The sequence below is a fragment of the Balearica regulorum genome, chromosome 9 (genome assembly GCF_011004875.1).
Source record: "Balearica regulorum gibbericeps isolate bBalReg1 chromosome 9, bBalReg1.pri, whole genome shotgun sequence".
Classification (NCBI taxonomy): Eukaryota; Metazoa; Chordata; class Aves; order Gruiformes; family Gruidae; genus Balearica; species Balearica regulorum.
In genome coordinates this window covers 2916715-2926019 of record NC_046192.1, presented here as the reverse complement: position 1 = coordinate 2926019, position 9305 = coordinate 2916715, and the positions used below count along the sequence as shown (strand labels likewise).

At 66.1% G+C, this 9305-nt stretch overlaps 31 non-coding genes across 31 annotated transcripts in view; all 31 read left to right on the top strand.

Annotated features, from left to right (window-relative positions):
* LOC142603049 (5S ribosomal RNA) overlaps positions 1–49 on the top strand; it is a 119-nt gene extending 70 nt beyond the window's left edge. Inside the window, exon 1 of the ribosomal RNA XR_012836921.1 lies at positions 1–49. This exon is cut by the window's left edge and continues 70 nt beyond it. This is a non-coding gene — a ribosomal RNA (5S ribosomal RNA).
* Positions 50–248: 199 nt separating this feature from the next.
* LOC142603056 (5S ribosomal RNA) lies at positions 249–368 on the top strand. Its single transcript, XR_012836929.1, has one exon. It is a non-coding gene; the product is annotated as a 5S ribosomal RNA (ribosomal RNA).
* A 187-nt stretch (positions 369–555) lies between these two features.
* Positions 556–674, top strand: LOC142603048 (5S ribosomal RNA). Its single transcript, XR_012836920.1, has one exon. It is a non-coding gene; the product is annotated as a 5S ribosomal RNA (ribosomal RNA).
* A 187-nt stretch (positions 675–861) lies between these two features.
* Positions 862–980, top strand: LOC142603057 (5S ribosomal RNA). The gene has a single exon (XR_012836930.1). It is a non-coding gene; the product is annotated as a 5S ribosomal RNA (ribosomal RNA).
* A 183-nt stretch (positions 981–1163) lies between these two features.
* Positions 1164–1282, top strand: LOC142603047 (5S ribosomal RNA). The gene has a single exon (XR_012836919.1). It is a non-coding gene; the product is annotated as a 5S ribosomal RNA (ribosomal RNA).
* Positions 1283–1469: 187 nt separating this feature from the next.
* LOC142603046 (5S ribosomal RNA) lies at positions 1470–1588 on the top strand. Its single transcript, XR_012836918.1, has one exon. It is a non-coding gene; the product is annotated as a 5S ribosomal RNA (ribosomal RNA).
* Positions 1589–1772: 184 nt separating this feature from the next.
* On the top strand, positions 1773–1891 carry LOC142603045 (5S ribosomal RNA). Its single transcript, XR_012836917.1, has one exon. It is a non-coding gene; the product is annotated as a 5S ribosomal RNA (ribosomal RNA).
* Positions 1892–2076: 185 nt separating this feature from the next.
* On the top strand, positions 2077–2195 carry LOC142603043 (5S ribosomal RNA). Its single transcript, XR_012836915.1, has one exon. It is a non-coding gene; the product is annotated as a 5S ribosomal RNA (ribosomal RNA).
* Positions 2196–2395: 200 nt separating this feature from the next.
* On the top strand, positions 2396–2514 carry LOC142603042 (5S ribosomal RNA). Its single transcript, XR_012836914.1, has one exon. It is a non-coding gene; the product is annotated as a 5S ribosomal RNA (ribosomal RNA).
* Positions 2515–2713: 199 nt separating this feature from the next.
* LOC142603041 (5S ribosomal RNA) lies at positions 2714–2832 on the top strand. Its single transcript, XR_012836913.1, has one exon. It is a non-coding gene; the product is annotated as a 5S ribosomal RNA (ribosomal RNA).
* A 185-nt stretch (positions 2833–3017) lies between these two features.
* Positions 3018–3136, top strand: LOC142603040 (5S ribosomal RNA). Its single transcript, XR_012836912.1, has one exon. It is a non-coding gene; the product is annotated as a 5S ribosomal RNA (ribosomal RNA).
* Positions 3137–3301: 165 nt separating this feature from the next.
* Positions 3302–3420, top strand: LOC142603038 (5S ribosomal RNA). The gene has a single exon (XR_012836911.1). It is a non-coding gene; the product is annotated as a 5S ribosomal RNA (ribosomal RNA).
* Positions 3421–3606: 186 nt separating this feature from the next.
* On the top strand, positions 3607–3725 carry LOC142603037 (5S ribosomal RNA). Its single transcript, XR_012836910.1, has one exon. It is a non-coding gene; the product is annotated as a 5S ribosomal RNA (ribosomal RNA).
* Positions 3726–3930: 205 nt separating this feature from the next.
* Positions 3931–4049, top strand: LOC142603036 (5S ribosomal RNA). The gene has a single exon (XR_012836909.1). It is a non-coding gene; the product is annotated as a 5S ribosomal RNA (ribosomal RNA).
* A 200-nt stretch (positions 4050–4249) lies between these two features.
* LOC142603035 (5S ribosomal RNA) lies at positions 4250–4368 on the top strand. Its single transcript, XR_012836908.1, has one exon. It is a non-coding gene; the product is annotated as a 5S ribosomal RNA (ribosomal RNA).
* Positions 4369–4555: 187 nt separating this feature from the next.
* On the top strand, positions 4556–4674 carry LOC142603034 (5S ribosomal RNA). Its single transcript, XR_012836907.1, has one exon. It is a non-coding gene; the product is annotated as a 5S ribosomal RNA (ribosomal RNA).
* A 164-nt stretch (positions 4675–4838) lies between these two features.
* LOC142603033 (5S ribosomal RNA) lies at positions 4839–4957 on the top strand. The gene has a single exon (XR_012836906.1). It is a non-coding gene; the product is annotated as a 5S ribosomal RNA (ribosomal RNA).
* Positions 4958–5123: 166 nt separating this feature from the next.
* LOC142603031 (5S ribosomal RNA) lies at positions 5124–5242 on the top strand. Its single transcript, XR_012836903.1, has one exon. It is a non-coding gene; the product is annotated as a 5S ribosomal RNA (ribosomal RNA).
* A 159-nt stretch (positions 5243–5401) lies between these two features.
* On the top strand, positions 5402–5520 carry LOC142603030 (5S ribosomal RNA). The gene has a single exon (XR_012836902.1). It is a non-coding gene; the product is annotated as a 5S ribosomal RNA (ribosomal RNA).
* Positions 5521–5682: 162 nt separating this feature from the next.
* Positions 5683–5801, top strand: LOC142603029 (5S ribosomal RNA). Its single transcript, XR_012836901.1, has one exon. It is a non-coding gene; the product is annotated as a 5S ribosomal RNA (ribosomal RNA).
* A 164-nt stretch (positions 5802–5965) lies between these two features.
* On the top strand, positions 5966–6084 carry LOC142603028 (5S ribosomal RNA). Its single transcript, XR_012836900.1, has one exon. It is a non-coding gene; the product is annotated as a 5S ribosomal RNA (ribosomal RNA).
* Positions 6085–6278: 194 nt separating this feature from the next.
* LOC142603027 (5S ribosomal RNA) lies at positions 6279–6397 on the top strand. The gene has a single exon (XR_012836899.1). It is a non-coding gene; the product is annotated as a 5S ribosomal RNA (ribosomal RNA).
* Positions 6398–6587: 190 nt separating this feature from the next.
* On the top strand, positions 6588–6706 carry LOC142603026 (5S ribosomal RNA). Its single transcript, XR_012836898.1, has one exon. It is a non-coding gene; the product is annotated as a 5S ribosomal RNA (ribosomal RNA).
* A 206-nt stretch (positions 6707–6912) lies between these two features.
* Positions 6913–7031, top strand: LOC142603025 (5S ribosomal RNA). The gene has a single exon (XR_012836897.1). It is a non-coding gene; the product is annotated as a 5S ribosomal RNA (ribosomal RNA).
* A 158-nt stretch (positions 7032–7189) lies between these two features.
* LOC142603024 (5S ribosomal RNA) lies at positions 7190–7308 on the top strand. The gene has a single exon (XR_012836896.1). It is a non-coding gene; the product is annotated as a 5S ribosomal RNA (ribosomal RNA).
* Positions 7309–7507: 199 nt separating this feature from the next.
* Positions 7508–7626, top strand: LOC142603023 (5S ribosomal RNA). Its single transcript, XR_012836895.1, has one exon. It is a non-coding gene; the product is annotated as a 5S ribosomal RNA (ribosomal RNA).
* A 208-nt stretch (positions 7627–7834) lies between these two features.
* LOC142603022 (5S ribosomal RNA) lies at positions 7835–7953 on the top strand. The gene has a single exon (XR_012836894.1). It is a non-coding gene; the product is annotated as a 5S ribosomal RNA (ribosomal RNA).
* Positions 7954–8152: 199 nt separating this feature from the next.
* Positions 8153–8271, top strand: LOC142603020 (5S ribosomal RNA). The gene has a single exon (XR_012836892.1). It is a non-coding gene; the product is annotated as a 5S ribosomal RNA (ribosomal RNA).
* A 211-nt stretch (positions 8272–8482) lies between these two features.
* On the top strand, positions 8483–8601 carry LOC142603019 (5S ribosomal RNA). Its single transcript, XR_012836891.1, has one exon. It is a non-coding gene; the product is annotated as a 5S ribosomal RNA (ribosomal RNA).
* Positions 8602–8764: 163 nt separating this feature from the next.
* LOC142603018 (5S ribosomal RNA) lies at positions 8765–8883 on the top strand. The gene has a single exon (XR_012836890.1). It is a non-coding gene; the product is annotated as a 5S ribosomal RNA (ribosomal RNA).
* Positions 8884–9080: 197 nt separating this feature from the next.
* Positions 9081–9199, top strand: LOC142603017 (5S ribosomal RNA). Its single transcript, XR_012836888.1, has one exon. It is a non-coding gene; the product is annotated as a 5S ribosomal RNA (ribosomal RNA).
* Positions 9200–9305: the final 106 nt, after the last annotated feature.

The window sequence follows — 9305 nt, the reverse complement described above, 5'->3', positions numbered from 1 at the left end:
GTTAGTACTTGGATGGGAGACCGCCTGGGAATACCGGGTGCTGTAGGCTTTTGCTTTTGGGGGGGGGGCTCGGGGGGCGCCCCCCCGTTCCGATCTCCTCCGTCGTCGTCGTCGTCCCCGTCCCCCGTCTGGCATTTTGTTGTGGGGCGTTTCGGGGGGGTGGTGGTGGTGGTGTCGCTGTGGGTGTCTGTGTGGGTGCGTGAGGGTGTTGGGTGTCCCCGAAGACGGGTGCTGTGGGGGCCAGGGGTGCCTACGGCCATACCACCCTGAGAACGCCCGATCTCGTCTGATCTCGGAAGCTAAGCAGGGTCGGGCCCGGTTAGTACTTGGATGGGAGACCGCCTGGGAATACCAGGGTGCTGTAGGCTTTTGCTTTTGGGGGGGGGCTCGGGGGGCGCCCCCCCGTTCCGATCTCCCCCGTCCTCCCGTCTGGCGTTTTGTTGTGGGGCGTTTCGGGGGGGTGGTGGTGGTGGTGGTGGTGTCGCTGTGGGTGTCTGTGTGGGTGCGTGAGGGTGTTGGGTGTCCCCGAAGACGGGTGCTGTGGGGGCCAGGGGTGCCTACGGCCATACCACCCTGAGAACGCCCGATCTCGTCTGATCTCGGAAGCTAAGCAGGGTCGGGCCCGGTTAGTACTTGGATGGGAGACCGCCTGGGAATACCGGGTGCTGTAGGCTTTTGCTTTTGGGGGGGGGCTCGGGGGGCGCCCCCCCGTTCCGATCTCCCCCGTCCTCCCGTCTGGCGTTTTGTTGTGGGGCGTTTCGGGGGGGTGGTGGTGGTGGTGGTGGTGTCGCTGTGGGTGTCTGTGTGGGTGCGTGAGGGTGTTGGGTGTCCCCGAAGACGGGTGCTGTGGGGGCCAGGGGTGCCTACGGCCATACCACCCTGAGAACGCCCGATCTCGTCTGATCTCGGAAGCTAAGCAGGGTCGGGCCCGGTTAGTACTTGGATGGGAGACCGCCTGGGAATACCGGGTGCTGTTGGCTTTTGCTTTTGGGGGGGGGCTGGGGGGGCGCCCCCCCGTTCCGATCTCCCCCGTCCTCCCGTCTGGCGTTTTGTTGTGGGGCGTTTCGGGGGGGTGGTGGTGGTGTGGTGTCGCTGTGGGTGTCTGTGTGGGTGCGTGAGGGTGTTGGGTGTCCCCGAAGACGGGTGCTGTGGGGGCCAGGGGTGCCTACGGCCATACCACCCTGAGAACGCCCGATCTCGTCTGATCTCGGAAGCTAAGCAGGGTCGGGCCCGGTTAGTACTTGGATGGGAGACCGCCTGGGAATACCGGGTGCTGTAGGCTTTTGCTTTTGGGGGGGGGGTCGGGGGGCGCCCCCCCGTTCCGATCTCCCCCGTCCTCCCGTCTGGCGTTTTGTTGTGGGGCGTTTCGGGGGGGGGGTGGTGGTGGTGGTGGTGTCGCTGTGGGTGTCTGTGTGGGTGCGTGAGGGTGTTGGGTGTCCCCGAAGACGGGTGCTGTGGGGGCCAGGGGTGCCTACGGCCATACCACCCTGAGAACGCCCGATCTCGTCTGATCTCGGAAGCTAAGCAGGGTCGGGCCCGGTTAGTACTTGGATGGGAGACCGCCTGGGAATACCGGGTGCTGTAGGCTTTTGCTTTTGGGGGGGGGCTCGGGGGGCGCCCCCCCGTTCCGATCTCCCCCGTCCTCCCGTCTGGCGTTTTGTTGTGGGGCGTTTCGGGGGGGGGGTGGTGGTGGTGGTGTCGCTGTGGGTGTCTGTGTGGGTGCGTGAGGGTGTTGGGTGTCCCCGAAGACGGGTGCTGTGGGGGCCAGGGGTGCCTACGGCCATACCACCCTGAGAACGCCCGATCTCGTCTGATCTCGGAAGCTAAGCAGGGTCGGGCCCGGTTAGTACTTGGATGGGAGACCGCCTGGGAATACCGGGTGCTGTAGGCTTTTGCTTTTGGGGGGGGGCTCGGGGGGCGCCCCCCCGTTCCGATCTCCCCCGTCCTCCCGTCTGGCGTTTTGTTGTGGGGCGTTTCGGGGGGGGTGGTGGTGGTGGTGGTGTCGCTGTGGGTGTCTGTGTGGGTGCGTGAGGGTGTTGGGTGTCCCCGAAGACGGGTGCTGTGGGGGCCAGGGGTGCCTACGGCCATACCACCCTGAGAACGCCCGATCTCGTCTGATCTCGGAAGCTAAGCAGGGTCGGGCCCGGTTAGTACTTGGATGGGAGACCGCCTGGGAATACCGGGTGCTGTAGGCTTTTGCTTTTGGGGGGGGGGCTCGGGGGGCGCCCCCCCGTTCCGATCTCCTCCGTCGTCGTCGTCGTCCCCGTCCCCCCGTCTGGCATTTTGTTGTGGGGCGTTTCGGGGGGGTGGTGGTGGTGGTGTCGCTGTGGGTGTCTGTGTGGGTGCGTGAGGGTGTTGGGTGTCCCCGAAGACGGGTGCTGTGGGGGCCAGGGGTGCCTACGGCCATACCACCCTGAGAACGCCCGATCTCGTCTGATCTCGGAAGCTAAGCAGGGTCGGGCCCGGTTAGTACTTGGATGGGAGACCGCCTGGGAATACCGGGTGCTGTAGGCTTTTGCTTTTGGGGGGGGGCTCAGGGGGCGCCCCCCCGTTCCGATCTCCTCCGTCGTCGTCGTCGTCCCCGTCCCCCCGTCTGGCATTTTGTTGTGGGGCGTTTCGGGGGGGTGGTGGTGGTGGTGTCGCTGTGGGTGTCTGTGTGGGTGCGTGAGGGTGTTGGGTGTCCCCGAAGACGGGTGCTGTGGGGGCCAGGGGTGCCTACGGCCATACCACCCTGAGAACGCCCGATCTCGTCTGATCTCGGAAGCTAAGCAGGGTCGGGCCCGGTTAGTACTTGGATGGGAGACCGCCTGGGAATACCGGGTGCTGTAGGCTTTTGCTTTTGGGGGGGGGGTCGGGGGGCGCCCCCCCGTTCCGATCTCCCCCGTCCTCCCGTCTGGCGTTTTGTTGTGGGGCGTTTCAGGGGGGGTGGTGGTGGTGGTGGTGTCGCTGTGGGTGTCTGTGTGGGTGCGTGAGGGTGTTGGGTGTCCCCGAAGACGGGTGCTGTGGGGGCCAGGGGTGCCTACGGCCATACCACCCTGAGAACGCCCGATCTCGTCTGATCTCGGAAGCTAAGCAGGGTCGGGCCCGGTTAGTACTTGGATGGGAGACCGCCTGGGAATACCGGGTGCTGTAGGCTTTTGCTTTTGGGGGGGGGCTCGGGGGGGCGCCCCCCCGTCTGGCGTTTTGTTGTGGGGCGTTTCGGGGGGGTGGTGGTGGTGGTGGTGGTGTCGCTGTGGGTGTCTGTGTGGGTGCGTGAGGGTGTTGGGTGTCCCCGAAGACGGGTGCTGTGGGGGCCAGGGGTGCCTACGGCCATACCACCCTGAGAACGCCCGATCTCGTCTGATCTCGGAAGCTAAGCAGGGTCGGGCCCGGTTAGTACTTGGATGGGAGACCGCCTGGGAATACCGGGTGCTGTAGGCTTTTGCTTTTGGGGGGGGGCTCGGGGGGCGCCCCCCCCTTCCGATCTCCCCCGTCCTCCCGTCTGGCGTTTTGTTGTGGGGCGTTTCGGGGGGGGGTGGTGGTGGTGGTGGTGTCGCTGTGGGTGTCTGTGTGGGTGCGTGAGGGTGTTGGGTGTCCCCGAAGACGGGTGCTGTGGGGGCCAGGGGTGCCTACGGCCATACCACCCTGAGAACGCCCGATCTCGTCTGATCTCGGAAGCTAAGCAGGGTCGGGCCCGGTTAGTACTTGGATGGGAGACCGCCTGGGAATACCGGGTGCTGTAGGCTTTTGCTTTTGGGGGGGGGGGGGGGGGGCGCCCCCCCGTTCCGATCTCCTCCGTCGTCGTCGTCGTCCCCGTCCCCCCGTCTGGCATTTTGTTGTGGGGCGTTTTGGGGGGGTGGTGGTGGTGGTGGTGGTGTCGCTGTGGGTGTCTGTGTGGGTGCGTGAGGGTGTTGGGTGTCCCCGAAGACGGGTGCTGTGGGGGCCAGGGGTGCCTACGGCCATACCACCCTGAGAACGCCCGATCTCGTCTGATCTCGGAAGCTAAGCAGGGTCGGGCCCGGTTAGTACTTGGATGGGAGACCGCCTGGGAATACCGGGTGCTGTAGGCTTTTGCTTTTGGGGGGGGGCTCAGGGGGCGCCCCCCCGTTCCGATCTCCTCCGTCGTCGTCGTCGTCCCCGTCCCCCCGTCTGGCATTTTGTTGTGGGGCGTTTCGGGGGGGGTGGTGGTGGTGGTGTCGCTGTGGGTGTCTGTGTGGGTGCGTGAGGGTGTTGGGTGTCCCCGAAGACGGGTGCTGTGGGGGCCAGGGGTGCCTACGGCCATACCACCCTGAGAACGCCCGATCTCGTCTGATCTCGGAAGCTAAGCAGGGTCGGGCCCGGTTAGTACTTGGATGGGAGACCGCCTGGGAATACCGGGTGCTGTAGGCTTTTGCTTTTGGGGGGGGGCTCGGGGGGCGCCCCCCCGTTCCGATCTCCCCCGTCCTCCCGTCTGGCGTTTTGTTGTGGGGCGTTTCGGGGGGGTGGTGGTGGTGGTGGTGGTGTCGCTGTGGGTGTCTGTGTGGGTGCGTGAGGGTGTTGGGTGTCCCCGAAGACGGGTGCTGTGGGGGCCAGGGGTGCCTACGGCCATACCACCCTGAGAACGCCCGATCTCGTCTGATCTCGGAAGCTAAGCAGGGTCGGGCCCGGTTAGTACTTGGATGGGAGACCGCCTGGGAATACCGGGTGCTGTAGGCTTTTGCTTTTGGGGGGGGGGGGGCTCGGGGGGGGGGCCCCCCCGTCTGGCGTTTTGTTGTGGGGCGTTTTGGGGGGGTGGTGGTGGTGGTGTCGCTGTGGGTGTCTGTGTGGGTGCGTGAGGGTGTTGGGTGTCCCCGAAGACGGGTGCTGTGGGGGCCAGGGGTGCCTACGGCCATACCACCCTGAGAACGCCCGATCTCGTCTGATCTCGGAAGCTAAGCAGGGTCGGGCCCGGTTAGTACTTGGATGGGAGACCGCCTGGGAATACCGGGTGCTGTAGGCTTTTGCTTTTGGGGGGGGGGTCGGGGGGCGCCCCCCCCGTCTGGCGGGTTGGTTGTGGGGCGTTTCGGGGGGGTGGTGGTGGTGGTGGTGGTGTCGCTGTGGGTGTCTGTGTGGGTGCGTGAGGGTGTTGGGTGTCCCCGAAGACGGGTGCTGTGGGGGCCAGGGGTGCCTACGGCCATACCACCCTGAGAACGCCCGATCTCGTCTGATCTCGGAAGCTAAGCAGGGTCGGGCCCGGTTAGTACTTGGATGGGAGACCGCCTGGGAATACCGGGTGCTGTAGGCTTTTGCTTTTGGGGGGGGGCTCGGGGGGGGCCCCCCCCGTCTGGCGTTTTGTTGTGGGGCGTTTCGGGGTGGTGGTGGTGGTGGTGTCGCTGTGGGTGTCTGTGTGGGTGCGTGAGGGTGTTGGGTGTCCCCGAAGACGGGTGCTGTGGGGGCCAGGGGTGCCTACGGCCATACCACCCTGAGAACGCCCGATCTCGTCTGATCTCGGAAGCTAAGCAGGGTCGGGCCCGGTTAGTACTTGGATGGGAGACCGCCTGGGAATACCGGGTGCTGTAGGCTTTTGCTTTTGGGGGGGGGCTCGGGGGGCGCCCCCCCGTCTGGCGTTTTGTTGTGGGGCGTTTCGGGGGGGGTGGTGGTGGTGGTGGTGTCGCTGTGGGTGTCTGTGTGGGTGCGTGAGGGTGTTGGGTGTCCCCGAAGACGGGTGCTGTGGGGGCCAGGGGTGCCTACGGCCATACCACCCTGAGAACGCCCGATCTCGTCTGATCTCGGAAGCTAAGCAGGGTCGGGCCCGGTTAGTACTTGGATGGGAGACCGCCTGGGAATACCGGGTGCTGTAGGCTTTTGCTTTTGGGGGGGGGCTCGGGGGGCGCCCCCCCGTCTGGCGTTTTGTTGTGGGGCGTTTTGGGGGGGTGGTGGTGGTGGTGGTGGTGTCGCTGTGGGTGTCTGTGTGGGTGCGTGAGGGTGTTGGGTGTCCCCGAAGACGGGTGCTGTGGGGGCCAGGGGTGCCTACGGCCATACCACCCTGAGAACGCCCGATCTCGTCTGATCTCGGAAGCTAAGCAGGGTCGGGCCCGGTTAGTACTTGGATGGGAGACCGCCTGGGAATACCGGGTGCTGTAGGCTTTTGCTTTTGGGGGGGGGCTCGGGGGGCGCCCCCCCGTTCCGATCTCCTCCGTCCCGTCGTCCCCGTCCCCCGTCTGGCATTTTGTTGTGGGGCGTTTCGGGGGGGTGGTGGTGGTGGTGTCGCTGTGGGTGTCTGTGTGGGTGCGTGAGGGTGTTGGGTGTCCCCGAAGACGGGTGCTGTGGGGGCCAGGGGTGCCTACGGCCATACCACCCTGAGAACGCCCGATCTCGTCTGATCTCGGAAGCTAAGCAGGGTCGGGCCCGGTTAGTACTTGGATGGGAGACCGCCTGGGAATACCGGGTGCTGTAGGCTTTTGCTTTTGGGGGGGGGCTCGGGGGGCGCCCCCCCGTTCCGATCTCCCCCGTCCCGTCCCCGTCTGGCGTTTTGTTGTGGGGCGTTTCGGGGGGGTGGTGGTGGTGGTGGTGGTGTCGCTGTGGGTGTCTGTGTGGGTGCGTGAGGGTGTTGGGTGTCCCCGAAGACGGGTGCTGTGGGGGCCAGGGGTGCCTACGGCCATACCACCCTGAGAACGCCCGATCTCGTCTGATCTCGGAAGCTAAGCAGGGTCGGGCCCGGTTAGTACTTGGATGGGAGACCGCCTGGGAATACCGGGTGCTGTAGGCTTTTGCTTTTGGGGGGGGGGCTCGGGGGGCGCCCCCCCGTTCCGATCTCCTCCGTCGTCGTCGTCGTCCCCGTCCCCCCGTCTGGCGTTTTGTTGTGGGGCGTTTTGGGGGGGTGGTGGTGGTGGTGGTGGTGTCGCTGTGGGTGTCTGTGTGGGTGCGTGAGGGTGTTGGGTGTCCCCGAAGACGGGTGCTGTGGGGGCCAGGGGTGCCTACGGCCATACCACCCTGAGAACGCCCGATCTCGTCTGATCTCGGAAGCTAAGCAGGGTCGGGCCCGGTTAGTACTTGGATGGGAGACCGCCTGGGAATACCGGGTGCTGTAGGCTTTTGCTTTTGGGGGGGGCTCGGGGGGCGCCCCCCCGTCTGGCGTTTTGTTGTGGGGCGTTTCGGGGGTGGTGGTGGTGGTGGTGTCGCTGTGGGTGTCTGTGTGGGTGCGTGAGGGTGTTGGGTGTCCCCGAAGACGGGTGCTGTGGGGGCCAGGGGTGCCTACGGCCATACCACCCTGAGAACGCCCGATCTCGTCTGATCTCGGAAGCTAAGCAGGGTCGGGCCCGGTTAGTACTTGGATGGGAGACCGCCTGGGAATACCGGGTGCTGTAGGCTTTTGCTTTTGGGGGGGGGCTCGGGGGGCGCCCCCCCGTTCCGATCTCCTCCGTCCCGTCGTCCCCGTCCCCGTCTGGCGTTTTGTTGTGGGGCGTTTCGGGGGGGTGGTGGTGGTGGTGGTGGTGTCGCTGTGGGTGTCTGTGTGGGTGCGTGAGGGTGTTGGGTGTCCCCGAAGACGGGTGCTGTGGGGGCCAGGGGTGCCTACGGCCATACCACCCTGAGAACGCCCGATCTCGTCTGATCTCGGAAGCTAAGCAGGGTCGGGCCCGGTTAGTACTTGGATGGGAGACCGCCTGGGAATACCGGGTGCTGTAGGCTTTTGCTTTTGGGGGGGGGGGGCCTCGGGGGGCGCCCCCCCGTTCCGATCTCCTCCGTCCCGTCGTCCCCGTCCCCGTCCCCGTCTGGCGTTTTGTTGTGGGGCGTTTCAGGGGGGGGTGGTGGTGGTGGTGGTGTCGCTGTGGGTGTCTGTGTGGGTGCGTGAGGGTGTTGGGTGTCCCCGAAGACGGGTGCTGTGGGGGCCAGGGGTGCCTACGGCCATACCACCCTGAGAACGCCCGATCTCGTCTGATCTCGGAAGCTAAGCAGGGTCGGGCCCGGTTAGTACTTGGATGGGAGACCGCCTGGGAATACCGGGTGCTGTAGGCTTTTGCTTTTGGGGGGGGGCTCGGGGGGCGCCCCCCCGTTCCGATCTCCTCCGTCCCGTCGTCCCCGTCCCCGTCTGGCATTTTGTTGTGGGGCGTTTCGGGGGGGTGGTGGTGGTGGTGGTGGTGTCGCTGTGGGTGTCTGTGTGGGTGCGTGAGGGTGTTGGGTGTCCCCGAAGACGGGTGCTGTGGGGGCCAGGGGTGCCTACGGCCATACCACCCTGAGAACGCCCGATCTCGTCTGATCTCGGAAGCTAAGCAGGGTCGGGCCCGGTTAGTACTTGGATGGGAGACCGCCTGGGAATACCGGGTGCTGTAGGCTTTTGCTTTTGGGGGGGGGGGCGGGGGGGGCGCCCCCCCGTTCCGATCTCCTCCGTCGTCGTCGTCGTCCCCGTCCCCGTCCCCGTCTGGCGTTTTGTTGTGGGGCGTTTTGGGGGGGTGGTGGTGGTGGTGGTGGTGTCGCTGTGGGTGTCTGTGTGGGTGCGTGAGGGTGTTGGGTGTCCCCGAAGACGGGTGCTGTGGGGGCCAGGGGTGCCTACGGCCATACCACCCTGAGAACGCCCGATCTCGTCTGATCTCGGAAGCTAAGCAGGGTCGGGCCCGGTTAGTACTTGGATGGGAGACCGCCTGGGAATACCGGGTGCTGTAGGCTTTTGCTTTTGGGGGGGGGCTCGGGGGGCGCCCCCCCGTCTGGCGTTTTGTTGTGGGGCGTTTCGGGGGGGGGTGGTGGTGGTGGTGGTGTCGCTGTGGGTGTCTGTGTGGGTGCGTGAGGGTGTTGGGTGTCCCCGAAGACGGGTGCTGTGGGGGCCAGGGGTGCCTACGGCCATACCACCCTGAGAACGCCCGATCTCGTCTGATCTCGGAAGCTAAGCAGGGTCGGGCCCGGTTAGTACTTGGATGGGAGACCGCCTGGGAATACCGGGTGCTGTAGGCTTTTGCTTTTGGGGGGGGGCTCGGGGGGCGCCCCCCCGTTCCGATCTCCTCCGTCCCGTCGTCCCCGTCCCCGTCTGGCGTTTTGTTGTGGGGCGTTTCAGGGGGGGTGGTGGTGGTGGTGGTGTCGCTGTGGGTGTCTGTGTGGGTGCGTGAGGGTGTTGGGTGTCCCCGAAGACGGGTGCTGTGGGGGCCAGGGGTGCCTACGGCCATACCACCCTGAGAACGCCCGATCTCGTCTGATCTCGGAAGCTAAGCAGGGTCGGGCCCGGTTAGTACTTGGATGGGAGACCGCCTGGGAATACCGGGTGCTGTAGGCTTTTGCTTTTGGGGGGGGGCTCGGGGGGCGCCCCCCCGTTCCGATCTCCCCCGTCCTCCCGTCTGGCGTTTTGTTGTGGGGCGTTTCGGGGGGTGGTGGTGGTGGTG